At 49.9% G+C, this 26,268-nt stretch overlaps 1 protein-coding gene across 2 annotated transcripts in view; it reads right to left on the bottom strand.

The window, feature by feature from the left end:
• The window catches only part of ZBTB40 (zinc finger and BTB domain containing 40), an 80,817-nt gene extending 60,138 nt beyond the window's left edge, over positions 1-20,679 (bottom strand). For both annotated transcript variants that reach the window (XM_051856713.3, XM_002715990.6), the window contains exon 1: positions 20,505-20,679. The gene's annotated coding sequence lies outside the window, so the exon portion shown is untranslated. The remainder of the gene's footprint in view (positions 1-20,504) is intronic.
• Positions 20,680-26,268: the final 5,589 nt, after the last annotated feature.

Raw genomic sequence — 26,268 nt, forward strand, 5'->3', positions numbered from 1 at the left:
CTATGAGAAAACCTTTGGCAGGTATCTGATAGCACTGACCTATTTTTTTAGTCTCTCTCAGAATGCAAGGAGTACCTCCTGTTGACCTGACCACAGGTGTTCTCTTTTCGTGCTCTGGGCTTCTCTCTATAGCAGATCAGAATGACTTGTTCCTTTAAGAAGCCTAAGTCCAATGAAGCCCCTTCAAACTTATCCCCCTCCAGTCGCCTTCAGGGTCATCTCCCATGCGCAGGAGGTGGCAGACTTAGTCTTTATTCCCTCCTGTCTGTTCCCTCCCCTCCTTTCTCCCACCCACTTCTTTCACGTGTTACTCTGCCTTCCCTCAGCCCACTCACCACCTATTAAAACTTCTAAAAAATGTACGTACCAATGCCAAAAATATATGAAATGATTCCTTATGAGAATAAAAATCAGAATTAGAAAAGTTTTCAGTCATAATAGTGAACTGCAAAGCAGTGGTTTGGATCACAGACTGATTTGGCATTCAGGAACCTGAACGCTACTCAGCGACCCTGGGCAGGGCACTTTAATCACCGCGAGCCCTGGTCTTCAGAGGTTTGCTGTGACAGTGAAATGAGGGAAGACATCTGAACTGCTTCAGTGCAGTGACTGTCAACAGTAAACACTCAGTGTGCCATGAGGAGAAGAAATACTACCTGCATTAATACTGCAGAAGAGGAAGGAATGAGACAGGTGTGCACACAACACTCACGGCAGTAGAAGCTGGCAAGATCTTTCAGGGAAGTAATCTGCTCATCTGTAGCTATGAAAATGCCCTGGGAGAGAGACATGAGAATTTGGGAGTGGGGAGGGGTATGGTCGACTTGCACTGTTTGACCATTTTATCACAGTGACTGTTTTGTACCTGTTGTATAATTACTGATAGACAATGAGAAATCCAGGCTGGTGTTGTGGCACAGTGGGTTAAGTTGCCGCCTAGGGTGCTGCCATCCCTATGGGTGCCAGTTCATGTCCTGGCTGCTTGATGTCTGACCCAGATCCTGTTAAAGTGCCAAGGAAAGCAGTGGACGCTGCATTCATGTGGGAGACCTGGATGGAGTTCCAGGCTCCTGGCTTCAGCCTGGTCCAGCCCTGGACGCCGTGGCCATTTGGGGAGCAAACCATTGGATGAATAATCTCACTTTTTCCTGTCTCTCCCTCTTTTCTGTCACTCTGCCTTTCAAAGAAATTATCTTTAAAAAAAATGAGAAATCCATAATAGGGCAGAGAATTTTTTCTTTTAATGTTTATCTCTTTAAGAGCCATTTTTAAGGATCTATCAAGATGGAAATAGAGATGCAATGAAACACTTATGCATACTTAGGCTGGATTCGGGGCAACAGCACTAATGGTAAGCAAAACAAACTGGAAGCTGAAATCTGTGCCAGGTCTTTAAATAAACATGGTATACAGCCATGTTATAGAACATTACACAGCCATTAAAAATGGGTCTCTCTATATGCTATCTAAAGGATAATTAACCAAAGAATAAATTAATTGGACTTGATCAAATTTAAAAACTTTGTGTATTGAAGACACTATCATTAAAGGAGAAAAGACAATCACAAAATGGAGACAAATATTTTCATTATATATCTAATAAGAATGTACTATCTAGAATTATTTATAAGCCAGAAGCTAGTATTCAGAATTCATTATATATCTAATTTTCATTATCTATCTAATATATATCTAATATCATATATTTAATATAATTTTCATTATATATCTAATAAGAATGTACTATCTAGAATTACCTATAAGCCAGAAGCTATAATTCAACAATAAAAGAATAAGCCAATTTTAAAATGGACAAAGGAGCTAAATAGACATCTCCCAAAGAAGACTGACAAAAGAACCAAGAAGCTCATGAAAAGGTGTCCAATAGCATTTGTCATTAGGAAAATGCAAATCAGAATCATGAGGAGCAGACATCTGGCACAGCGCTAAGACACTGTCTGGGACACTGCTTCTGATTCCAGCTTCCTAGTAACATATCCTCTGGGAGACAGGTGAGGATGGCTTAAGTACTTGGGCACCTGCCTCCCATGGGACAGAGCAAACTGAGTTCCAGGCTCCTGGCTTCCGCCTGGCTGAGTCCATTGTGGGCATTTGGGGAATGAACCAGAGGATGGAAGACCTCTGTCTCTGTCTCTCAACCTTTCAAATAAATTTTTAAAAATCTTACTGAGCTATTACTTCATACCTACTGGGACAGGCATAATAAACAAAAACAGAAAATACAAGCACTGCTAAGGACGTCGAGAAAATGAAACTTTTTTTTTTTTTTTTTTTTTGACAGGCAGAGTGGACAGTGAGAGAGACAGACAGAGAGAAAGGTCTTCCTTTGCCGTTGGTTCACCCTCCAATGGCTGCTGCGGCTGGCGTGCTGCGGCCGGTGCACCGCGCTGATCCGATGGCAGGAGCCAGGTGCTTCTCCTGGTCTCCCATGGGGTGCAGGGCCCAAGGACTTGGGCCATCCTCCACTGCACTCCCTGGCCACAGCAGAGAGCTGGCCTGGAAGAGGGGCAACCGGGACAGAATCCGGCGCCCCGACCGGGACTAGAACCTGGTGTGCTGGCGCCGCAAGGTGGAGGATTAGCCTAGTGAGCCGCGGCACCAGCAAGAAAGTGGAACTCTCACAGAACTGCTGGCAGGAATGCAGAGAGGTGCAGACACGGTGGCCAACAACCTGGCAGTTCCTCCAAGTTACCAGGGGCCGACAATCCCACTCCTGGGTATCAGGTGCAATGGAAGCACTTGTCCATGCAGAACTTGTACATTAATATTCAGTGGAGCATCAAGCATCAACAGCCAGAAAGTGAAAACAATTTAAACGTTCATCTGATGAATGCACAAAATGTTGTCTATCCATACAAAGAAATATTATTCAGCCACAAAAAGGAGTATTGTATTGACACATGCTCTAACATGAATAAAACTGAAAGGCAAAGACATACAGAGATTTTCCACCCACTAGTTCAGTCCCCAAACACCCTCAAGAGCTGGGGGTGGGCCAGGCCAAAGCCAGGAGGCTGAAACTCAATGTAGGTCTCTCACGTGGGTAGCAGAGATCCAAGTGCTGGAACCATCACTCGCTGCCTCCCAGGGTATCACTGGCAGGCAGCTAGAATCGAAGCAGAGCTGGACCTCAAACCCAGGGTACAGATGTCCCAGCAGCATCTTAACCACTAGGCCAGAACTCCATCCTCGTGAATGCATCTTGAAAACATTATGCTATGTATTAACAGATACAAAAGGCTACATAGTATTCCGTTTCCTTCATATGAAATGTACAGAACAGGCAAAGCCATAGAGACAGAAAGTAGATCAGTGGTTGCCACCGGCTGTGGGGTGAAGGAAATGAGCAGCTGCTAACAGGTAAGGGCTTTTTGAAGGAATCGAAGATATTTGGGAATTAGAAAGTGGTGATTGTACTTAGCCTTTCATTTATTTCTCAAAAATTAGTTTTTACTTGAAACGGAGGAAAAGAGGGAGAGCAGGCATAGCGTCCATCCTCTGGTTCACTCCCCAGATGCCTGCGACAGCCAGGGCTGGGCCAGGAGCCTGGAGCTCAACCTGGGCTTCCATGGTCTGCAGGGACCCTATCGCAATCTGGGCTTCCCTGGTTATGCAGGGACCCCACCTCCTAGGGTAGGCGTTAGCAGGAAGTTGGACTGGAAGCTGAGCTAGGACTCAATTCAGGCATTTTGATATGGGATGTCGTTATCCCAAGTGGTGTCTTAACTCCTGAGCCAAACGCTCCTCCCACCCCAATACTGACTTTTAAACTGTACACTTAAAAACATACCTAAATATAGCTTTTTAAAAATGGGCACTTGATGATTTTTTAATTTATTTATTTGACAGGCAGAGTTAGAGAGAGAGAGAGATCTTCTGTCTGCTGGTTTACTTTCCAAATGGCTGCAACAGCCAGAGCTGGGCTACTGAAGCCAGGAGCCCCTTCCAGGTCTCCCACAAAGGTGCAGGGGCCCAAGGACTTGACCATCTTCTGCTGCTTCTGGGACTTGAACTGGCGCCCATATGGGATGCTGGCATCACAGGGGAGGCTTAACCCATTGAGCCACAATGCAGGGCCCTAGAAGATTTTAATACTCATAATGTGAAGAAATGCTCTCCATATACTACAGGAAAACAACTAGCATGCAAATGAATTTATGTGTAATACCAACTTGGTTTAAAAATATGTGTGAACACATATACACAGTTATATAACAGATACAGAAAGCATACCAAAATGCTAACAGCAGTTATCCCTATGCAGTGTCATTATGGAGACTTATTTTCTTCCTCATAGGATTCAAATTTGCTTTTGTAAACATGCAATAACTAGGACATTTAACAAAAACCTAAGCAGGTCTGGTTTAAAAGCTAGTGCCATTTCCAACATACTATCACCCATTAAACATTTATTTAGCTCCTACTATGGACCAAGCACAGTAAGATAAGTCTAGGGTGGGGTTCAAATCCAAGTCCATGAACTGAGTAGGGGTAGAGGAATCCACATGCTATTTACTTAATTGTTTTTATCAGTGTAAAGCAACCATTTATTAACTGACAGACCTGTGGTTCAGAAGTCCAGGTGGGCACAGCCTGGGATTCTGGTCTCAAAGGCAAAGTCAAGCTGTTGGCAGGGCTGCATTCTTACTGGGGGTTCTGGGGAAGAGTCCACTTCCACATTTATTCAGGTTAAAGGCAGAATTTGGTCTCTTATGGCTGTAGTGCTGAAACCCTCCATCGCCTCCACCTTGAAGCCAGCAACAACATGCTGAACTCTGCTTCAAACCTCTTCACTGTTCTCTTCCCCTGCATCTGATGCAGCCAGGAGAAAGTTCTCACTTTCAAAGGCTCATGTGATTAGGCAATTCAAGATAATCTCCCTATTTTAAGGTTGATAACCTTTCTTTCACCTGCAAAGACTCCTCTACTATAACTCTAAGTAACATATTCACAGGTTCTGGGGACTAGGGCATAGACACTCTGCACAGAGTTGGGGGTTGGTATTCCGCCAACAACACTCACAAAGTTATATCCGTGTGTTTGGCTCCTCCCTCCTTCTTAAAACACCAAAGTTCTTTTCCAAAATAACCACAGACTTTTCAGGGGATTGCCTCCCTTTCCATTCTCAGTAAATGCCATTCGGGGGCTCACGATCAGGACTAGCACCCCATCAACCAGGCATCTGAAGGCGGTGGGCCACGGCGAAGCGCGTGTGGAGGAGGGAGCATGTGGTAAGCTAGGAGACTAGTTTTTTTCTTTTCTTTTTTTTTTTTTGGACAGGCAGAGCGGACAGTGAGAGAGAGAGACAGAGAGAAAGGTCTTCCTTTGCCGTTGGTTTACCCTCCAATGGCCACCGCAGCCAGCGCACTGCAGCCGGCGCACCGTGCTGATCCGATGGCAGGGGCCAGGTACTTCTCCTGGTCTCCCATGGGGTGCAGGGCCCAAGCACTTGGGCCATCCTCCACTGCACTCCCTGGCCACAGCAGAGAGCTGGCCTGGAAGAGGGGCAACCAGGACAGAATCCGGTGTGCCAGCGCCGCAAGGCGGAGGATTAGCCTAGTGAGTTGTGGCGCTGGCCAGAGGCTAGTTTTTAAATTACATTCAATGTTGTCTCACTGCACACTTCCTGGAGAAGAAAGTCCATGGCTATCTAGAGCACAGGACAGCCTAGGGGTTAAAGATTGAACTGGAACCAGACTAACTGGGCGGGAACTTTCAGTGTCCAGTTACAAACTGTATGCTATCAGACAAATTACCTAACCTATATGGGGCTCAGTTTCCTCATCTATAAAATAGGGTGCTAATGGCCGGCGCCGCGGCTCACTAGACTAATCCTCCGCCTGTGGCGCCGGCACACCGGGTTCTAGTCCCGGTCGGGGTGCCGGATTCTGTCCCGGTTGCCCCTCTTCCAGGCCAGCTCTCTGCTGTGGCCAGGGAGTGCAGTGGAGGATGGCCCAAGTCCTTGGGCCCTGCACCCCATGGGAGACCAGGAGAAGCACCTGGCTCCTGCCTTCAGATCAGCACGGTGCACCGGCCGCAGCACGCCAGCCGCAGCGGCCATTGGAGGGTGAACCAACGGCAAAGGAAGACCTTTCTCTCTGTCTGTCTCTCTCACTGTCCACTCTGCCTGTCAAAAAAAAAAAAAAAAAAAAAGGTGCTAATGGTCCCTGTCTCACGTGGGCTGTTCAAAGACTGAACAGGTTAACACACCTACAGCATGGGACATAATAAGTGCTCAGTAAATTAATAAGCTGCTTCCATCCATCACCAACCCCACCGCCGCCTCGCAACCAGACTCTCAAGGAAGAAGAGACATGGAGAAGATGGTGGTAGCCAGCATTTGTCTTTTGAGGAACCTGTAAAAACCATTCTAGTCAACTCACTTCTTTTTCCAGATTCTCTCAATTTCTAATGAAACTCTTCCTTTGAAACATTCCATAAAATACAATGAGGCAAAACATCAAAATGTCCATCATGACAAACTGTTTATGCTCTCTTATCTTTGACTAATTCAGAGGAACAGTGATTTCTGAAGGCTATTACAACAGAAGGAGGCTTTGAGAGATTTAGGTACCGTCCCGAACTCTGCTGCCCTGAGCCACTAGCTCATCCACGATTACTCTTCAGACAAGGCTGCAAAGTCTCCTGAGCAAGACATCCATCTAATGAGCGACTGGGGATTGGGACTGCTTTATACTTAATGCCAACTTTCCTTCCTGCAGTCCAGAGTCTCAACAAGCAATCATCACTTCAATGCTTTCAAATCCAACCTCTTAGGTGATAAAAAAAGACCCATGGCTTTGTCATTGGTGCTGACAGGCATTTTGCTTTGACCTGAAAGCATGGTTGGGTTCTGGGTTTTCATCACCCTAATGACCAGAATTCACTTTTCTTTAGTGGAGAATAAGGCCAGACCACACATTAACGCAGCACCAAACTTCACAGATCCTCATTCACTGTAAGAATTAGAGGGCGCTGGCAACTGAACACTCTCCCAGGCCCTGCAACAGCACAGGCTGTGTGCTCCATGGTAACAGGCCGGAGCACAGGTTCCAGAGATAGGCAGCCCAGCTATGAGGCCCAGCCCCGGCCCCCTGACTACTCCACGATTCCAGGCAAGCTGCTTCACTCCCCAGGCCTTAGTTTCATATATATGTGAAACAGGAATAATATCAGGGCCTATCTCACAAGGTAGTTGCAAGAATTAATAAGCTGAGGCTGGCGCTATGGTGCAGCGGGTTAAAACCCTGGCCTGCAGCGCCAGCATTCCACATGGGCACCGGTTCCAGTCCCAGCTGCTCCTCCTCTGATCCAGCTCCCTGCTAATGCACCTGGGAAAGCAGCAGAGAATGGCTCAAGTGCCTGGGCCCCTGCACCCACATGGGAGACCCGGAGGAAGCTCCTGGCTCCTGGCTTCGGATCAGCCCAGCTCCGGCTGTCACAGCCATTTGGGGAGTGAACCAGTGAATGAAGACCTCTCTATCTGTCTCTACCTCTCTCTCTAACTCTGCCTTTCAAATAAATAAAAATAAATCTTTTTAAAAAAAGAATTAATGTGACTATATAAATGAGTCAATACGCATAAATAGTTCATTTAACACTGTAAATATTGATTAAATGTCAACTATTATTACCAGCAGTAACATCCTGCTTTTGAGAAAGAAAACACAATTACACCTGCCAGGGGCAGCCACTGTGGCTCTGCGGGTTAGTAGTATTTGAGATATAGGCATCCCATATCAGAGGGGTGGCTCAAGTTCCAGGGGCTCTGCTTCTGTTCCAGCTTCCTACTAATGTGCCTTGAAGGCAGTGCAAGATGGCACAAGTGTTTGGGCCTCTACCACCCCTCTGGAGACCAGAATGGAGTTCATGCTTCCTGGCTTTAGCCTGATACAAACCAGGCCATTGCAGCCATTTGGGAAGTGACCCAGTAGATGGAAAATCTCTCTGACACTTTGTCTCTCAAATTTTTTTTTTTTTTTTTTGAAAGTCAGAGTTACACAGAGAAGGAGAGGTGGAGAGAGAGGTCTTCCATCCTCTGGTTCACTCCCCAGTTGGCTACAATGGCCAGAGCTGCGCCGATCCGAAGCCAGGAGCCTCTTCTGGGTATCCCATGTGGGTGCAGGGGTCCAAGGACTTGGGCTACCTTCTCCTGCTTTCCCAGGCCACAGCAGAGAGCTGGATCGGAAGTGGAGCAGCCAGGATTTGAACCAGCGCCCATATAGGATGCTGGCATTGCAGGTGGCAGCTTTACCTGCTACGCCACAGCACTGACCCCAATAAACAATCTTAAAACAAGAAGAAAAGTATTACACCTATCAAATATCTGTTTTTATCACTCTGCTTCATCACTTTTAGTTATATACATTTTCTATGCAGGTCAAATATGATGCGCTTTTTATAAAAATAATTGAAAGAACCCATAGACAACTGCATTTCATACAGTTAGCTTCATACCACTAATCTAGGACAGGAGTTAGCTAGGAGAGGGAAAGTGGGGGAGTTAGGCCTTTCACGACAGTGCTGGTGTACAATCAAAGGGATTTCAAACACAAACTTGAGTTCACTGAAAATTCAGAACACTGGGGCTAGCACTGAAGTTAAGCATCTGTCTATGATGTCAGCATTCCCTATCAGAGTCTAGGTTCAAGCACCGATTACTCTGCTTTCAACCCCACTCCCTGCTAATTCACTTGGCAAGGCAGTGGAAGATGATCCAAGTACTTGGGTCCCTGCCACCAGGTAGCAGACCCAGATGGAGATCTATTTTCCTGGCTTCAACCTGGCCCCGCCCATGATGTGGTTGGAGGATCTGTCTTTCCCTCTGTCACTCTGCATTTCAAATAAATAAAGTAAATCTTTTTCAAAAAAATTAAGAAATAGTGTTTTTCTTTGAGATTTATTTGAGAAGCAGAGAGATGGACAGCGAGTCCCATTCACCAGTTCATCTCCTAATTGCCCCCTGGTGGAGACTGAAGCTAGGAAACAGGAACTCCATTCAGTTCTCCCACAAGTGTAATAGGAACCTAATTACTTCAGCCATTAGAGTTACCTCTCAAGATTTACATTAACAGGAAGCTGAAGTGAGGAGCTGGAGCCATGTATGAAACTCGGGCACTCGGGGCCGGTGTTGTGGTGTAGCATGTGGAGCCGCCGCCTGCAGTGCCAGCATCCCATATGGGTGCCAGTTTTAGTCCCAGCTGCTCTACTTCCGATCCAGCTCTCTGCTACGGCCTGGAAAGCAGTAGAAGATGGCCCAAGTCCTTGGGACCCTGCACCCGTGTGGGAGACCTGGAAGAGGCTCCTGGCTCCTGGCTTTGGGTCAGCTCAGCTCTGGCCCTGTAGACAGTTGGGGAGTGAACCAGAGGATGGAAGACCTCTCTCTGCCTCTCCTTCTCTCAGTGTAACTCTGACTTTCAAATAAATAAATAATCTTTAAAAGGAAGGGAGGGAGGGAGGGAGGGAGGGAGGGAGGGAGGGAGGGAGGGAGGGAGAGAAGGAAGGAAGGAAGGAAGGAAGGAAGGAAGGAAGGAAGGAAGGAAGGAAGGAAACGAAACTCAGGCACTAGGATGGGACACAGGCATCTTAACTGCTAGGCCAAACACTTGTCCCCAAAGAACTTCTGAAATCACCTGACCCAATCCTCGCATTTCACAGATGAGAAAACCAAGGCCTTGAGAAGTAAACTATTTTATGATCTTCTAGTTCATTATTGACAGAAAAGAGACTCTTCCTGTTACCTAGGCCTTTGATATGAGAACACAGTCATCCCTCAGACCAGGGGACTGGTTCCAGCAGCCAGCAGATATCAAAATCCAGGGATGCTCAAATCCCTCACAAAATGGCACAGTATTTACATATAACCCATGCACACCCTCTCGTATACTTTCAATCATCTTCAGACGACTTATAACACCTCATACAATGCAAATGCTATGTAAATAGTTGTATACTGCATTGCTCAGGGAATAATGACAACGGGACCAAGTCTGTAAGTGTTCAGTGCAGATGTGATTTGTTTGCAAGCGTTTTTGTCTGCAGTCGGTTGGCTCTGTAGATGCAGACTCACAGACTTTTCTGAGGAGGTCATGTTGTACAGGGGAAGGTTAAGGCAGTCACCTCCCCACAGCAGCCAGCATTCATCCAGCATTCATTATAGCCAAGGCACTATGCCAGCTACTTTACATGGGTGGCCTTAGATAATTCTTTGCAAAACCAGCAAGGCAGTTACTATTATAAACCCTGCTTTCAAGTGAGGAAGCGGAGGCCTAGAGAGATGAAATGACTTGCCCAAAGCACAAAGCCAGCGAGTGGCAGAGTCTGTAAATGAACCCACACTGTCTGACTCCACGGCCACAACGTTCACCTCTAAGTCACACGACCACGCTTGAGAATTTAAGAAACAGTGAAGCTCTTCATCCTACAGTCTATCTCCTACTTTGGGGACAACTCCTCTGTTCAGAGGGACAGTAAAAAAGTATTTTTAGGGCTGGCGCCGTGGCTCACTTGGTTAATCCTCCGCCTGCGGCGCTGGCATCCCATATGGGCGCCGGGTTCTAGTCCTGGTTGCTCCTGTTCCAGTCCAGCTCTCTGCTGTGTCCTGGGAGGGCAGTGGAGGATGGCCCAAGTGCTTGGGCCCTGCACCCGCGTGGGAGACCAGGAAGAAGCACCTGGCTCCTGGCTTCAGATCGGCGCAGCGCTGGTCGTGGCGGCCATTTGGGGAGTGAACCAATGGAAGGAAGACCTTTCTTTCTGTCTCTCTCTGTCTCTAACTCTACTTGTCAAATAAATTAAAAAAAAAAAAAAAAGGTATTTTTAAACAAGAGTAGGTAGAATGGTGCTGTGGCACAGCATGTAAAGCCACCACCGCCTATGGTGTTGGCATCCCATATGGGCACCGGTTAGAGTTCTGATCCAGCTCTCTGTTATGGCCTGGAAAAGCAGTGGAAGATGGCCCTGGTCCTTGGGCCCCTGCATCCCCCCGTGGGAGACCCAGAAGAAGCTCCTGGCTCCTGATCGGCCCAGCTCCAGCCATCGTGACCATTTGGGGAGTGAATCAGCGGATGGAAGATCTCTTTCTCTCTCTGCCTCTGCCTCTCTGTAACCCTGCCTTCCAAATAAATAAATCTTTAAAAAGAAAACAAATAAAAAAAAACAAGAGCAGGTAACATCATTCTGTGCCATGTGTGTTTGTGCGGCACCATGCACCCAATCCTCAAGCCCCCAATGCCAACTTGTCCATGGCCACGCAGCCGGTACCAACACAAAAGAGGGACATGTGAGCCTGTGCATCCCCGCAGGGTCCCTAAGCTCAGTTCCCCATCCTGGCCAGAGGTCAGGGTGTGCTTGTCCACCCAGCAGATCTGCTCTTGAGCGCAGCCAAATGCCCTTCGCTGCGGCTTGGCAACACATACAGCAGAAAGTCAGCCTAATCCCTGCTCTCGCAGCGCGCACAGCACGGCTGGGAAGAAGAGCCCGCTGTCAGCTCCAATCCCCCGTTCCTCCGCCTTTGTAGTTAAGCAGCAGAGGCACCGAGCAGAGGCAGACCCCACTTCCTGCAGTTCTGTCCTATTACACCCGCCAGATCACTCGGCCTTCCGTAGCCCTCTGTGTACATCCGCGTGAACTCCCTTCTCCTCTCCTCCTAATGCTGTAAGCTTTCTCTTTTGTCTTTGAAGAAGTAGGAATTACTTTCATCTCTATCTTTCCCTCGTCCATCACCAGGGAGTATGACAAGAGGGTTATCTTAAGGAGCTAAGGAAAAAAAATGCAGAAGAGAATAACTTCTCTATGCCTTTAACTTTGGAAAAGAGCCTGTGGGATTCCACAGTATTTGCTCAAAAATGTTCAAAGGAAGACATGGAAAATTTTATCTTCAACATCTTGCTGCCCAGGAAAAACCCCCAGAACTCTAGGGGCCAATTATTCAGCTCTCTTGGACTTTGACCTTTGAAAGTCTCCCTCTGGTTTTAACCTGACTGGAACTGAGGGCAGCTGACAGCAGAGTGCCAGCTGAGTGAGCAGCTGTGTCTGCAGTGGTCGGATTTAATGACTGCCAGGCCTTCAGAGGAGCACTCAAAGTTTCAGGACAGGGCCAAACCTAAGGCTAAGTGAGCAGCTAGTGTCGCCGACTTTTAATTTAAATGTATTAGATCCTACTGGGCACTCAAAACGGTGGCAATCCTTTGAAAATCAGGGAATATCAGACTATCCTAATAAACCGGAGATAGGAAAGACAGAGAGCAGAGCACATCAGAGAAGCAGGCGAGCTTACTGACTGCAAACTGGAGAGAGGGCTTGGGGAGTAAACAGGAGAGACACGACTAACATACTTGACTCCTGCCTACCTCCGTGGCCAGCTGGAACTTAGAATCTGAAAATAACCTTACACGGAGCTAAAACGAACTGGCTTAAAAAAAAAAAAAAGATTTATTTATGTATCTGAGCAGCAGTGGCAGAAAGAGGTCTTCCATCTGCTGGTTCACTCCCCAAATGACCACAACAACTGGTGCTAGGCCAGGCCAAAGCCAGAAGCCAGGAGCCAAGAGCTTCATCTGTATTTCCCACGTGGGTGCAGAGGCCCAAGATTTGGGCCATCATCCACTGCCCTCCCAGGCACATGAGCAGGGAGTTGGATTGGAAGTAGAGCCGCCGGGACTTGAACCAGCACCCATATGGGATGCTGGCTTTGCAGGTGGCAACTTAACCCATTATGCCAGAATGCTGGCCTCATACAAGAAAGTTTTGAGTATGTGTGTACGCCTTTTCTGAGAAGTTCTGGAGAGAGTCTAAAAGAAATTACTTTTTTAAAAGCTAAGAATAAAAGCCTAACAAATAGTACAACAAACATTCAGAATCTATGTAAGTAAGCACATAAAACATTCCTGAAAAATCACGAAAGTAGCCAAAAGCAAATGAAAAGACAGACCATCATCTAGGACAGAAAAACTCCACATCATAAAGATATCAGCTCTCCTTAAACTCGGCCTCTCACATCAGAGTGCAGGTTTACGTCCCAGCTACTCTGGGTGAGACCTGACTTCCTGCTGACGTGCCTAGGAAGGCAGGTGACGGCACCTGCCACCCACAATGGAGACCCAGCTGGAGTTCCTGGCTCCTAGCTTTGGCCTGGCCTAGACCAGGCCATTGTGGCCATTTGAGGAGTGAACCAGCAGATGGAAAACACCTCTCTGCCTCTCTCTCTCTGTTGCTCTGCCTTTCAAATAAATGAATGAATAAATCTTTGAGAAAAAATAAATCAGACATGGAGAACACGAATGGGTTCCTTATAAACTGAGAGCAGGACAAACTTCCTGACTATGATTCATGACCCAAAGCAGCACAGGGTAACTCTGACAGGTAAAACTGTAAAACTTTCACATAGTCAAGCATATGACAGACTGGAAAAGCAGTTCTGAAACACACCACACACACAGGCAGACCTCCTTCCTCACACAATGAGAGCACACTGAAACTCTACTGAAATATCACATCTGACACACTGGTAAAACTCCAAATTTTGGGGCCTATGCTGTGGTGCAGCGGGTTAACGCCCTGGCCTGAAGCACCAGCATCCCACATGGGTACCAGTTCAAGACCTGGCGGCTCCACATCCAATCCAGCTCTCTGCTATGGCCTGGGAAAGCAGTAGAGGATGGCCCAAGTCTTTGGGCCCCTGAACCTGTGTGGGAGACCTGGAAGAAGCTCCTGGCTTCGGATCAGCACAGCTCTGGCCATTGCGGCCAACTGGGGAGTGAATCACTGGATGGAAGACCCCTCTCTCTCTGTGTAACTTTGACTTTCAAATAAATACATAAATAAATATTTTTTAAAAGGAAAGAGTTAGAGAGAGACAAAGAGAAAGGTCTTCCTTCCGTTGGTTCAGCCCCCAAATGGCTGCTACGGCCGGCATGCTGCGCCGATCCAAAGCCAGGAGCCAGGTGCTTCCTCCTGGTCTCCCATGTTGGTGCAGGGCCCAAGCACTTGGGCCATCCTCCACTGCCTTCCCGGGCCACAGCAGAGAGCTGGACTGGAAGAGGAGCAACCGGAACAGAATCCAGCGCCCTAACCGGGATTAGAACCCGGGGTACCAGCGCTGCAGGTGGAGGATTAGCCAAGTGAGCTGCGGTGCCGGCCAATAAATAAATCTTAAAAAAAAAATTTTTTTTTTTACAACATTCTTTGTTAGCAAGACTTAGGAGGAAGGAGTCAGACATGAAACAAGAAAGTTCCATGAATGTATCATTTTTATTTGGAATCATAAAAATGGCTTACATAGGAAAAAACCAAAATCAGATACTTGCAATTCTTAAACTGTGAAATAAGTGAGCCTAGCTGTCAAGCTTATTAAGTTGGTAGCTTAGCTAAAGAGAAAATGATGACATCAAGGACTTCAAAACAATTTTTCATGCTTTTACATCTCACACAGCACATATTCTAAGGACAAAAGGAAGCACAGAGAACTCTGAAAAGACATTCAGCAACTAAACAGCGCAGGTAACAGCATCGTTACTGGGTGTTCAGTGTGCCGAGGGACTCCTGGGAAGGCAGCAGCACCAAAGCCCTGGAATGTGGTGCCCTGGTCCAGGAAGTGGCGAAGTTCTGAGGCCCAGAGGCCCCAGCAGAAGGCTGAGAGGGGAGGAGAGGGTGCCAAGAGAGAGGCAGGCATGGTCGGAGTGGGAGGGTGGCACACACCAAGCCAAGGAACTGCAAGGAGGCCAGGGGCAGGCCAGCCAGCCAGCCAGGCAACTGTGCGAGGGACGGCCCGTGCAGACTTGGGCTTTATAAAGATCACTGGCCCCAGCACCCCAAGGAGCTCGCTGGAGGACTGTTTGAGTAATCCGGGATGAGAGATTAGAGTAGCTACCCACCAGCGAGGAGCAACCGAGGGACCTGCAGGCTACGTAAATGCGTGCTATTTCTGGGTGGGGTGTGAAAGAAAGGGAAGAACATAGGGTCACTCCCAGGTTTTTACCTTTGGCAACTCCAAGGTGCCATGCACTGGGACCAGGAACCCAGAAGTATCAGATGGAAGAAAGACGATGGCTCCCTGACGCTGAAGCCCCAACGCCATCTCCCGGGGCCAGCAGGTCGGAGAGCTAAAGGAGTTAAGCTGAGAAACGCAAAGCTAGCGGGTTACAGCACCCGTTGCGGTATTTTCTAAGTCAGAAATAGAATCACACACTGTTCGCTTTTGGTTTTACATTTAAAAAAAAAAAGTCTGTCCAAGCACCCTGTATTCAGAGCCTTCTTTACACTGGAAGGTCTTGGTTTTAAGTTCCCTGATCTTTCCCGGGCGCTTTCCTTCGCGAAGCATTCCGATTGTTTGATCTGGTGCCAGACCAGACTCCAGCACCCAAGGCAGAGGTCACTCATACAGATGTCTCCAGGGCTCAGAGAGATTAAGATCTCCAATGCTTAAATGTAAGCAACTAACTTTCGAACACTGTGGGGTCCAAACTCTGGCCTAGAGCAGTTTTCTATTGAGGTCTACCTTTACAAAAAAAAATCCCAAAATAAAGACATCTCATTCTTTCTCTTCCTTTGGGTACTAAGAAAGCCAGAAATCACATCTGCAGATTGTCTTTTTTTTTTTTTTTTTTAAGGTCCCAGTATTAGTCAAGAGCTGAGACAAGTTTATCTCAAAATAGATACAGGGGGCAGATACATAGGGGTTTCTGCTGGACACAGGCTGCTCCCGGGTGGGTAGCTACCCTAATCTCTCATGGGGATTACTCGAACAGCCCTCCAGCTGGCTGGTCAATGGCTTCCAGCTTTGTTCCCCTCTCATCTCCTTGGGGCGCTGGGGCCAGTGATCTTACAAAGCCCAAGTCTGCATGGTCGTCCCTCTCGTAGTCACCCGGCAGGCTGCAGGTCCTTAGCGTGGTGTGTGCCCCTGACAGGGAACACGTCCTGTCTTGATTTCGCTTCTTCCTCACATCATCCTTTCTCCTTCTCTTCTTTCCCTTTTCACCCAGCTTTCCTGAGGAACTGACTCCACCTGCAAGTGGATGCCTAGAAACAAAGTCCTACCTTCTACCACCTCCTCCTTGCCCCTGTCAGAAGGAGAAACCGGCCGGCACACCCACCCCACCCCACCCAACTCATCTCCAAGGCACTTCTGGCACTCCACCCGGTGGCTATCTTTATTATGCAAATACCCAGCTGGACCACTTTCCACAGGAAACAAAGCCTAAAGGCAGAGGAGAACTGGGAAGTCAGGGTCACAGAACAGTGGACAGTGACTGGTGGCACTGGTGGCGGGACCTGCATCACCTGCGATGCTTCCCTGTTGGCTCTGCACCTTCGGGGGGTCGAGGACCCCTCTGAGATCCGATTAAGGTTAACAGGGTCTCTCGCACATAAAAACACCATTCACACAAATCTGCCGCATCGTCAAAGGATTCGTGGGTCCTTGCATTCAAGCATTTACCCCAAGCTCAACAAGCTCTGATTGAGGCGGACAGCCTCTAATGGATTACTTTATGCAAGGAAATGAAACTCCTGGCAACGTGGTTCTGAGCATTTGGAGTTCAGGAGCAACACTGGGGCAATATAAGGGAAGCCGGCTTTCTTTCCCTTCTCTTTTCTCCCCGGAGGGACGCCAGTCTCAAAGCTGCGCACAGTCTGCAAATGAAACACCCAACCCTCTGCCAGACTTCAAGAAAGTGACAATCTCATCTCTGCATTTAAATGCCCTTAATATTTAATTCTTTCGTCTATGAGGTTAGTAGCCTGCCTTCTCCACATTATCAAGATGACGGCTTTAGAAGGCAGGCTACTGGACAGAAAACCACATATCCCAATTCCATTTTCTTGGGAAAATCAAAGAGCTAGCTCTGTTGAAGAGCTCAAAGAGGCTGAGGGGCCACTGCCCTCCCCCAGGGCGCCGGCATGGGCTGTACTCGGGCAGACTAATGTAAATACTCCATATGAGGCAACAGGGCACACCAATTTGTTTTTCAATCTATTTTATTTCAGCTCAAAGCATCCTTGCAGACAGACAGCCCAGGAAAGCAAGCCACACCTTGCTTATATGCAGTCTTCCTCAATCTCCAAAGGCAGCTGAGTGTTGCCAAAGTGTGGCTTGTTTTCCTGGGCTGCCTGTCTGTGAGGATGCTTTGAACTGAAATAAAATAGATTGAAAAACAAATTGGTATGCCCTGGCTCTCCCTGCAGCTTCATATTATCCTTCAAAGCTCGTGCTACCACCTACTCCTTGTTGGAACCCAACAGACCCAAATCACAGAGTAAGACTGCAATGCTTCAGATGTGAAGGACCCACCCAAACCTGAAATAGCAATTTAATTTGGGGCTTGTTGTTTAACATTGCATTAACATGCCACTCTGACCGGCTCCCTGCTCCATCTGCTGCGCTGGACTGTATCTTCGGATGACATGTGCAGAATGGTTACTGGTTACAGTTTAAAGCAAAATTTGACACTGCTGATCTTTCTGTATAGCACCCTCGATTTACTGCTGCCTCTTCACGTTCAGGAGCCCACACATCATCCTATTTTTACCTGTTCAAAAAGTCTGCTCCTATTGTCAAAGCATTCAACACTGCTTTAAAGTATGCGACGTTATTTTGCGAACCTTTAAAGGAAACCTGAAATCACTAGCCAACAAATTGTAAAATGACCACCAAGGAGACGCCTCACACTTTCTTTCCTGTTTGCTATGCGAAAGGCCAGCTGGTAGCAGAAGGGGCGGATCCAACAGCTGGTTTATTCTCCAAGATCCGACCAGCGGGCCAAAGCCAGGCAGTGCATCAGCAGAGAGCCAGAGTGGCAGTGGAGGTGCTGGGACAGGAACCAGTGCTCCAGCATGGAAACCAGCGCCCCAGGCAGCAGCCTGACCCCTGTGCCACGGCACCCACCCCACCCAGCACTTTCTTGGACTGCCCTAAGAAAACACCTCTACCTTTGGAGAAGCAAAGAAATAGTTTCAAGCTTAAAACACTAAAATACGGAAAAATGCTCTGTACACAGTTGAATAATTTGGTTTAAAAAATAAAGCCCATTTGGAAGAGTTCCTCTCTAAATAAAGGCACTAAGAAAAGAATAAGATTTCCTCTCCCCAATAATAGAAAAACCATCCCTCCTTCAAATTTTGTCTGTAATACACTTCTGGATTTTTCCTATTATTTAATACTGGAAGTAAATTTCTATTGGGGCTAGATTTGGAATTCAGCAACGTATTCAGCAACAAGAAACAAACACTGAACCTATTAATCAGCACGACTCTGAGGAGGGCCTGCTGTCCACGCTGTCCACACAGAGAGGATGAGCTCTGAAGATCAGAAGGACATACAGCCGCCCGGAAGGAAAGCCGGGACAGGGACTGGGCTCGGGACAATCAACCACAGCCCAGCCACTGCTTCTCCCCTCTCCCACTCCCCAGGACGCAGAGTTCTTCCCAGCTTCGCTCCCTTTCCCTTCCTCACTACACTTTTTGTCACTCATCAAGTTTCAGCCTCAACTCCCTTCTCAAGAGCCGTCTTCCCCGGGGATCCAGGTAAAAAGTGCCTCTCCCAACCAGTCTCTCTGCCAGCACTGTTCTACCAGCTGGGAATAACGTGTCATTTCGTTGCCGTCTGGACACAGGGTGCCTCAGGGCCATCCCGCTCACCCCGCACAGAGGGCCCCGCACAGCGGCAGCTAGTGCACAGCAGGCAGTCACATTCCGCTCAGTGGTGACTGGATTTGCTTCTGTACTGCCCACCTGGAAGCCTCAGGTAAGGTGTGGGCCTGCCCTTGAGGACCTGCCGAGCTGGCAGGAGACAGTCAGCAGATAGAAGGGTTCAGCGCCATGTGTCAGTGTGAGGGGCCGGTGCTATGTCGGAGCAGGTAAAGCCACCACCTGACACCAGCACCCGTATGGGCGCTGGTTCAAGTCTCAGCTGCTCCACTTCCCTTCCAGTTCCCTGCCAATGCGCCTGGGGAAGCAGTGGAAGATGGCCCAAGTGCTTGGGCCCCTGCACCCACGTGGGAGATCCAGAAGCAGCTCCTGGCTCCTGGCTTCAGCCTGGCCCAGCCCCGGCCATCACTGTCATTTGGGAAGTGAACCAGCAGATAGAAACTCTCTCTGTAATTCTGCCTTTCAAATAAACAAATAAATCTTTTTTTTTTTTAAGATCTATTTATTTACTTGAAAGCCAGTGTTACACAAAAAGACAGGTCTTCCATCCGCTGGTTCACTCCCCAGATGGCCACAACAGCCAGAGCTGCGCCGATCTGAAGCCAGGAGCCAGGAGCTTCCTCTGGGTCTCCCACGTGGGTGCAGGGGCCCAAGCACTTGGGCCATCCCCTACTGCTTTCCCAGGCCATAGCAGAGAGCTGGATTGGAAGAGGAGCAACTGGGACTAGAACCAGCGCCTGTTTGGGATGCCGGCGCTTCAGGCCAGGGCGTTAACCCGCTGTGCCACAGCGCTGGCCCCACAAAAAATCTTAAAAGCAAAAAACTCCTGAAAGACGAATAACTAGGTTTGGGACCAATGCCAGATTAGAAACATTTCTACAGCAGAAAGGAGGTGAAGGGCAAACGCGTGCTATTCGGCCAAGGAGTTTCGCGATTGAGCCTGCACCAGCATCCTAAGATCCGGATACAGCTGTAGGGGGAGAAAACCAGAACCAAGCCCGCAGCACGGCCGTCTGGCCCCGGCCCCGGGCACCTGCCGCACCCGCTCTCCGGCCCTGCACCCGGCTGCTTTTCTAAAGCGAAACGCCGTGTACCCGCGAAGCGCTACCAAAACCGCGGCAAAGCTACGGACGAGCAGACAGAAGCAGCCGGCCCGCGGCGGGCTCCGTGTGGACGGTGTGACTGCTACACAAGGCGGCAGAAACAGGCACCCCCCCAAACAGTCACCAAGACCAGAGGGCCGCGAGGGGCGGGCGGGACGGCCAGGCCCCCGCCGAGCCCATCGACTCCCCCGGGGCGGGGTGCGCAGGCTTCGCTCCGGGCGCTGTCACTGTCGCACTGTCGGCCGGGCGGCCACGCAGCACCCCCGGACCGCAAGCGCACAACAAGCGTGGCCGTGCTCCAACCAAACTTCACTGACGGACACTGCGATCTGACAAGTGACATCGGATACTCTTCCCCCCGCCCCCAACCGTTTCAAACGTGAAGACCGTTTTCAGTCCCGGCTTGCAGAAACCGAGACCCGGGGCGACAGGGGGCGGATGTGGCTGGGCCCGGGGGGAGGCCGAGGGTCGGGCCCAGCTGGCCTCCCTCGGGACCCGGCCCGGCCCAGCGCCCCGACCGGGTCCCCGCGGCCGATCCCCCCGCCCGAGCCTGCGCTCGCCGTGGGGGAAGCCCCGGGGGAGCCACGTCCCGGGGCGGACTGGGGGCGGACAGGACTTAGGAGGGCCCCGCGAAGTGCGCCACGCAGAGGGGTCTCCGCGAGCCTCTTATGTCGGACGCCTCTCGGGCCTCAGTTGCAAAAGGGGTCTCCACGTTGAGTCCCAGCCCGTTTCTATGGTTACCTGTTCAGCACCGATTCAAACTGCCGTTCTTTATTGATAGCGCCATAGAGGACACGAACACTCCTACCCAAAGGGAACAATAAAGCTTTCGCCATTCAACAGCCGCGCAGACTCCAGAGGGCGGCCATCTTGAGGCCGGCGCGGAGGGGGGGGGATGAGACCGAGGGGAAGGCCCGACAGTCCGTGCGCCAAGTCACGTGCCGGAGGCGGTCTCGCGAGAGGGCGGGGCCTGCTCTCCACCAATCCTAGGACTCGGGTGAGCCGGCTGTTTGCCTTGTCTCCAACCTCGTTTCTTGGCCACGCCCCCTCCCCGGCATATCTTGGGAATGTGCTAATATTGTTCCACCTCTTCTCGCAGGGGTATCTCTAGGGTTAGGGCATTATTTCAAAGAATAGCAGAGAAGTAGGCGTAAAAAAAGCTTTTTACTTTCTCCCAAACAACCCGTAACACGTGCAAGGCGGAGGTGGGACGGGATCCGCCGCCTCAGGCGCACTCTCATTGGTGGGGCGGTTTGGCGCCGCTCGGAGGTAATAGGCTGCCAGGCGGAGTATCGGCGAATCACGGTCCTGGAGGGCATTCTGGTCCCGCCCCCTCCGCCGCACTTGAGGCTGCCGCGTTGTGAGGGAAGGCGCTGGGTGTCCGTCGCCCCGCGTCCCCCACTGCGTGTCCTACGTCAGAGGCCCCTCCCCTACACAAGCGGGTGTAGACCGAGCCCGACAGGCCTGCGGCCTCCGGGTCGAGCTCCCGCTGTGGTCACGGCCGTTCCATCCGCGTGTCCGTGTTGGGCCTGGGTCCCTCGCTGTCGCGCGGACTCGCTCCCTCAGCGTCATTTTCATCCCAACGTGAGCCTGCGGCTCGAACTGGCAGTCCCCCGTTGCCGTCAGGGGTCCGACGCGCAGCTGTCGCTGTTGGCCGCGGACCGTCACTGCGTGGTCACTTGGTCAGGCCAGCCTTCCGCGGTGGTGCACGGTTGCCATGGTTACCCTCGCGCCGCCTCACGTCAGGGTCCTGACCCCTCGCCCCCACATTCTCTTTCAGCGGGAGCCCCCCGACCTAGGGTTGTCGGGTGGATCAGACGCCTGAAGCAGCGCTTGGCACACAGTAGGTGCTCCAGGGATACTGATGGCATTCACGGAGTTTTTTTAAAAGGCATTTTTGCCAATGTGCTGTGTGTCCCATGCGCTTGACTTGAGACTTAGGACCCTCAAAAAACTGGAAGTCAGTGTCCAGGCACAATCTGTCCCCCCAGTACCACTCATCAAGACTCTGTCTTCCAGGGAGAGAGGTTGAAACCCTGACTGGATCTCAGACCCGTCTCCCAGTGCCTGGTTGGAGTCCAGCTCTGTGCCGGTGTGCACCCGGGGAGGAGCAGTGGATGGCTGAGTGACAGGGCCTCCGCCACTCCTGGGGGCACCCAGGCTCATGGCTTCCCTCTGGGCCAACCCCAGCTGTTGTTGCAGACAGTTGGGGAGTGAACCAGCATATGGAAGATCTCTACCTATCTCTCTATTCCTTTGCTTTTCAAGTGGACAAGAAAAAAATTTAATTAAAAAACAATTTTAATGAAAATTTAAGATGTTCAAAAAGAGCAAGAAAAGTGGCTATCACCTAGACAAAAGTCCTGGGACCATAGTTACAAAAATTTGGACTTTTTAGTTCAAATTTATTTCTAAAGGAATGCATTAGATAGTAATACTGGAAGGATTGTTTTAGACATAAAGAATGCCTGCGTTGGGGTACAGCAGGTTAAGCTGCCACCTGCAATGCTTGCATCCCATATCGAAGGGCTGGTTTGAGTCTCAGCTGCTCTGCTTCCAATCCAGTTCCCTGCTAATGCACCTGGGAAAGCAGCTGAGGATGGCCTGAGTACTTGGACCCCTACCACCCACTGGGAGAACGCGATGGAGTTCTAGGCTCCTGGTTTCAGCTTGGCCCACACCTGGCTGTTGCAGCCATTTGGGGATTTAAACCAGTAGATGAAAGACATCTCTCTCTCTCTCTCTCTCTCTCTCTTTCTCTCTCTCTCTTTCTCTCCGCTTGTCTGTCGCTTTGCCTGTCAACTAAATAAATATTTTTAAAAACCGTTGCACGCAGAATCAATGGTTACTGCCTAGATCGTCTAAGGGCCCCACCTACCTGGAGAGCCTCCAGAGCTTTGGAGAAATAATTTGTGCTTCTCACTGCCACAAGGGCCCAAACTTTGACCTTGAAGGAGAAGGTACCGAAGTCTCCTTCAGCCTACAGGGCTAATTTCCAAGCCCCGCAGCAGATGCTTGAAACCGTGGGCAGTATCGAATCCTTGGGTTTTTTCCATTGGTACATACATAATACCTATGACACAGCTGAGTTATCAGTTAGGTACAGTCAGAGCTAAGCAACAACAGCTAGTAATAAAATAGCACCTCGGGACTAATGTAACGTAAGGGTCACTCGCACACGAGCACTGTGGTACTGCAGCCGTGCGTCTCATAAACCAAGACATCAAGTACCAGACGCAGGGGCCAGCGGCGCATGCTTCAGGAGCGGCCGGGCTAAGTGGTGATTCCTGTCCTCGGTGTGACGGGGAGGGCTGGCGCGAGATTTCATCCCGCTACTCAGAATGGCGCACGGTCCAAAACCTCGGCACTGCCTCCTCCCTGGCCAAACGGGGACTACGGAACTGGATGACTTCTCAGGGTGTTTTCTGCCTTGACAGAGAACGCTGTGAGTCCACTGTCCCACATAAGATGCCCAAGCTGGTGCCACTGGTGCTGAGACCGCCCGGGTGAAGGAAGCCATATTCCCTGCAAAACAGCCACCCCCCACCCTCTGTTGGGAAAGCAGCCACCGCTGACCTCCCTCTTCCTCCCCACCTAGATCACCTTCTGTAGTTCTCACCACCGCTGAACGAAGCGGGTGACACCTGTACGCTGGTTTATACAGGAGAAAACACTGCAGGAAGGTTAATCTTGGCTCGAAGAAACACAGCCGCTAACCAGTGCAGCTTGGGCTCAGACGTCACTAGGAGGCCTGAGTCCACAGCCTGCACTTTCGTCAACACACAGCGATCGCTGGGTTTTCACAAGATAAATGTGCTCATTATAAGGAATTCAAGGGATTACAGCAAGATACAAAGAAGCGAGTAAAAGCAGAATTGCTATAAATCCTGCCACTGCGCAGGAACCTATCATTATAGATGAGCGTTTTGCCATCTCTGGGCACATTTAGATAAATAGGTAGATGGGGAGATAATGGTAGTAATGACAGCTTCCATCCAGTGAGCCCTCTGCGCCGGACACTATTCTAAGCACTCTCCATGAATTAACACATTTAATTTACTCAAAGAGAGATGGAGAGACCTCATTTTATTAAAATGAGCTCATTTAGCACAGTCCGGGTGCGCATCAGCCTCCAGCCACCTGCTGATGCTTCCCCCCAAATCCGGTTTCTTCCTTGGTTTTGCTGTCTTCTCTCCGCCTTCCAATCAAGGCCTAAGCCCAGAGCTCTGGGGCTGCGAAAGCCGAGGCTTTAAATAGCACCGTCTGCACAGCTGCGCTGGGCCAATGTCCCTGCCCTTCCCCAAGGCGCTGGCGATACTTGTGCAGGTGAAGTTTGCTGGGGCCACCACTCGTGCCTCCGACCTGCTGGAGCAGGTGTCTGGGCCTTGGTCTCCTGAGCTTTCTAAGCGCTGGGATTTCACTGCCCTTCCCTCCGGTCCAAATGGAGCTCTGTCTTCAGATCTTGCCCGGTGGACGCCAGAGAGTGTCCGATGAGGATGCCGGTGGAATTTGCTGGAAAAGCCAGCTGCCTGCTCTTCTAACCAGGATAGATAAGGAAGAGAGAGCCTGCCTTGACCAGTGGGACTGCCCAGCTGCTGGGAACCTGCAGCACTTCCGCGGGCTTGGCCTGCCCATGGCTTACGAGTCCATGCCTCAGTTGCCCCCAAGGGGAAAGACACTCTCACGGTTGGAAAGTCGGGTGGGGCCCCTGCTGTGGCATAGTGGGTTATGCTACTGCCTGTGATTCATTATGGGTGCTGGTTTGTCCAGCTGCTCCCCTTCCGATCCAGCACCCTGCTAATGGCCTGGGAAAGCAGTGGAAGATGGCCTAAGTGCTTGGGCCCCTGCACCTGCGTGGGAGATCCGGATGGAGCTCCTGGTTCCAGACTTTGCCCTGCTCAGCCCTGGCTGTTGTGGCCATTTGGGGAGTGAACCAGTGGATGGAAGATATATATATATATATACGCATATATATATATATCCCACTCTATTTCCCCATAACTCTGCCTTTCAGTGAATAAATACATAAGTTTTCAGGAAAAAAAGAAAGATGGGCTCAACACCCCTGAAAGACAGTCACAGGCCCCTCGTATCCACCTGATGTGAAGCAGAAGCAGAGATCCCAGTGGGCCCGTTTCTCCTCTGGTGCTCTTCGGCTCGGAGAGGATGCCTGTCCACTGTCCTCCGCCCTTTTGCTCAAGTCCGACGCCTGGGAATTGTCCTCGACACGGCTCTCTCCAGCCCTCAGTCACCACAACTCGCTGGTTTTCCCTCTGATGTGTTCTGTCCACTTCCATGCCAGAGTCTGGATGTCCGTCCCCTGTGGTCGCGGTGACCTCCCCCTCCTCCTGAGGTCCCTTTCAGTAGCGCTTCCTCTGTCTGCAGACAGCAAGGCTGCGCGGTCTTTCATTGCCTCTAGAATCAACTTCACGGAGGGGCAGAGTCCACACTCAAAAATGCCCTCAGGAGAAACAGGAGTTCTGGCAAATATATGCACCTGTGTGACCACTACCATATCAAGATATAAAACATTTTATTGTGATTTCAATTTGTTAGTTGAAAAGCAGAGAGCCAGAGACAGAGATCTTTCCTCTGCTGGTCCACTCCCCAAATACTCACAACAGCTCGGTCTGGACCAGGCCAAGCCAAGAGCCAAGGACTCCATCTGGGAGGTGGCAGGGACCCAAGCACTAGGCCAGCATCTGCTGCGCCCCAGGATGCCCAAGAGCAGGAGGCTGGATCAGAAGTGGAACAGCTGGGACTGGAGCCACGCATTCTGATACTGGGTGTGGGTGTCCCAGCACTAACCTAAGCTACTGTGCCAAGTGTCCCCCCGGAATGATTTTTAAAGTAGCCTGTTTTTTAGAGCAGCTGTGGGCTCACAGCAATATTGAGTGAGAAACATGCAGATATATTCCCTATAACCCCGCCCACACACATGCACACCCCACCACCATCAGCTCCCCACACCAGAGTGGTACGCTTCTTAGAATCAGTGAACCTACAGTGACACAGCATTAGCACTGAGAGTTCATGGTTTTCTTTAGGGTTCACTTGAGGTGTTGTACATTCTCTGGGTTTTGTTAATTAAAAATTACAAGAAACCATTCTTTTTTTTTTTTTTTTTAAGATATTTCTGCAACGGCCAGGCTGACCTGATCCAAAGCCAGGAGCCAGGAGCTAGGAGCTTCTTCCAGGTCTCCCATGTGGGTACAGGGGCCCAAGGACTTGGGCCATCTTCTGCTGCTTTCCCAGGCCACAGCAGAGAGCTGGATTGGAAGTGGAGCAGCTGGGACACGAACCGGTGCCCATATGGGATGCCGGCACTGCAGGCTGCAGCTTCACCCGCTATGCCACAGCGCCAGCCCCTAGCTGTGAATTTTTCATGAATGAGCTTTATTATGTTGGGAACCTTCCTTCTATATCTAAACTGTTTAGAGTCTTTATCAAGAAATGAGGTTGTCCCTTGTCTAAGACTTTTTCTGCATCAGTTGAGATGATCATG

Source organism: Oryctolagus cuniculus, chromosome 7 (genome assembly GCF_051225735.1).
Source record: "Oryctolagus cuniculus isolate XC-2025 breed Fujian yellow rabbit chromosome 7, ASM5122573v1, whole genome shotgun sequence".
In the NCBI taxonomy this organism is placed as follows: domain Eukaryota; kingdom Metazoa; phylum Chordata; class Mammalia; order Lagomorpha; family Leporidae; genus Oryctolagus; species Oryctolagus cuniculus.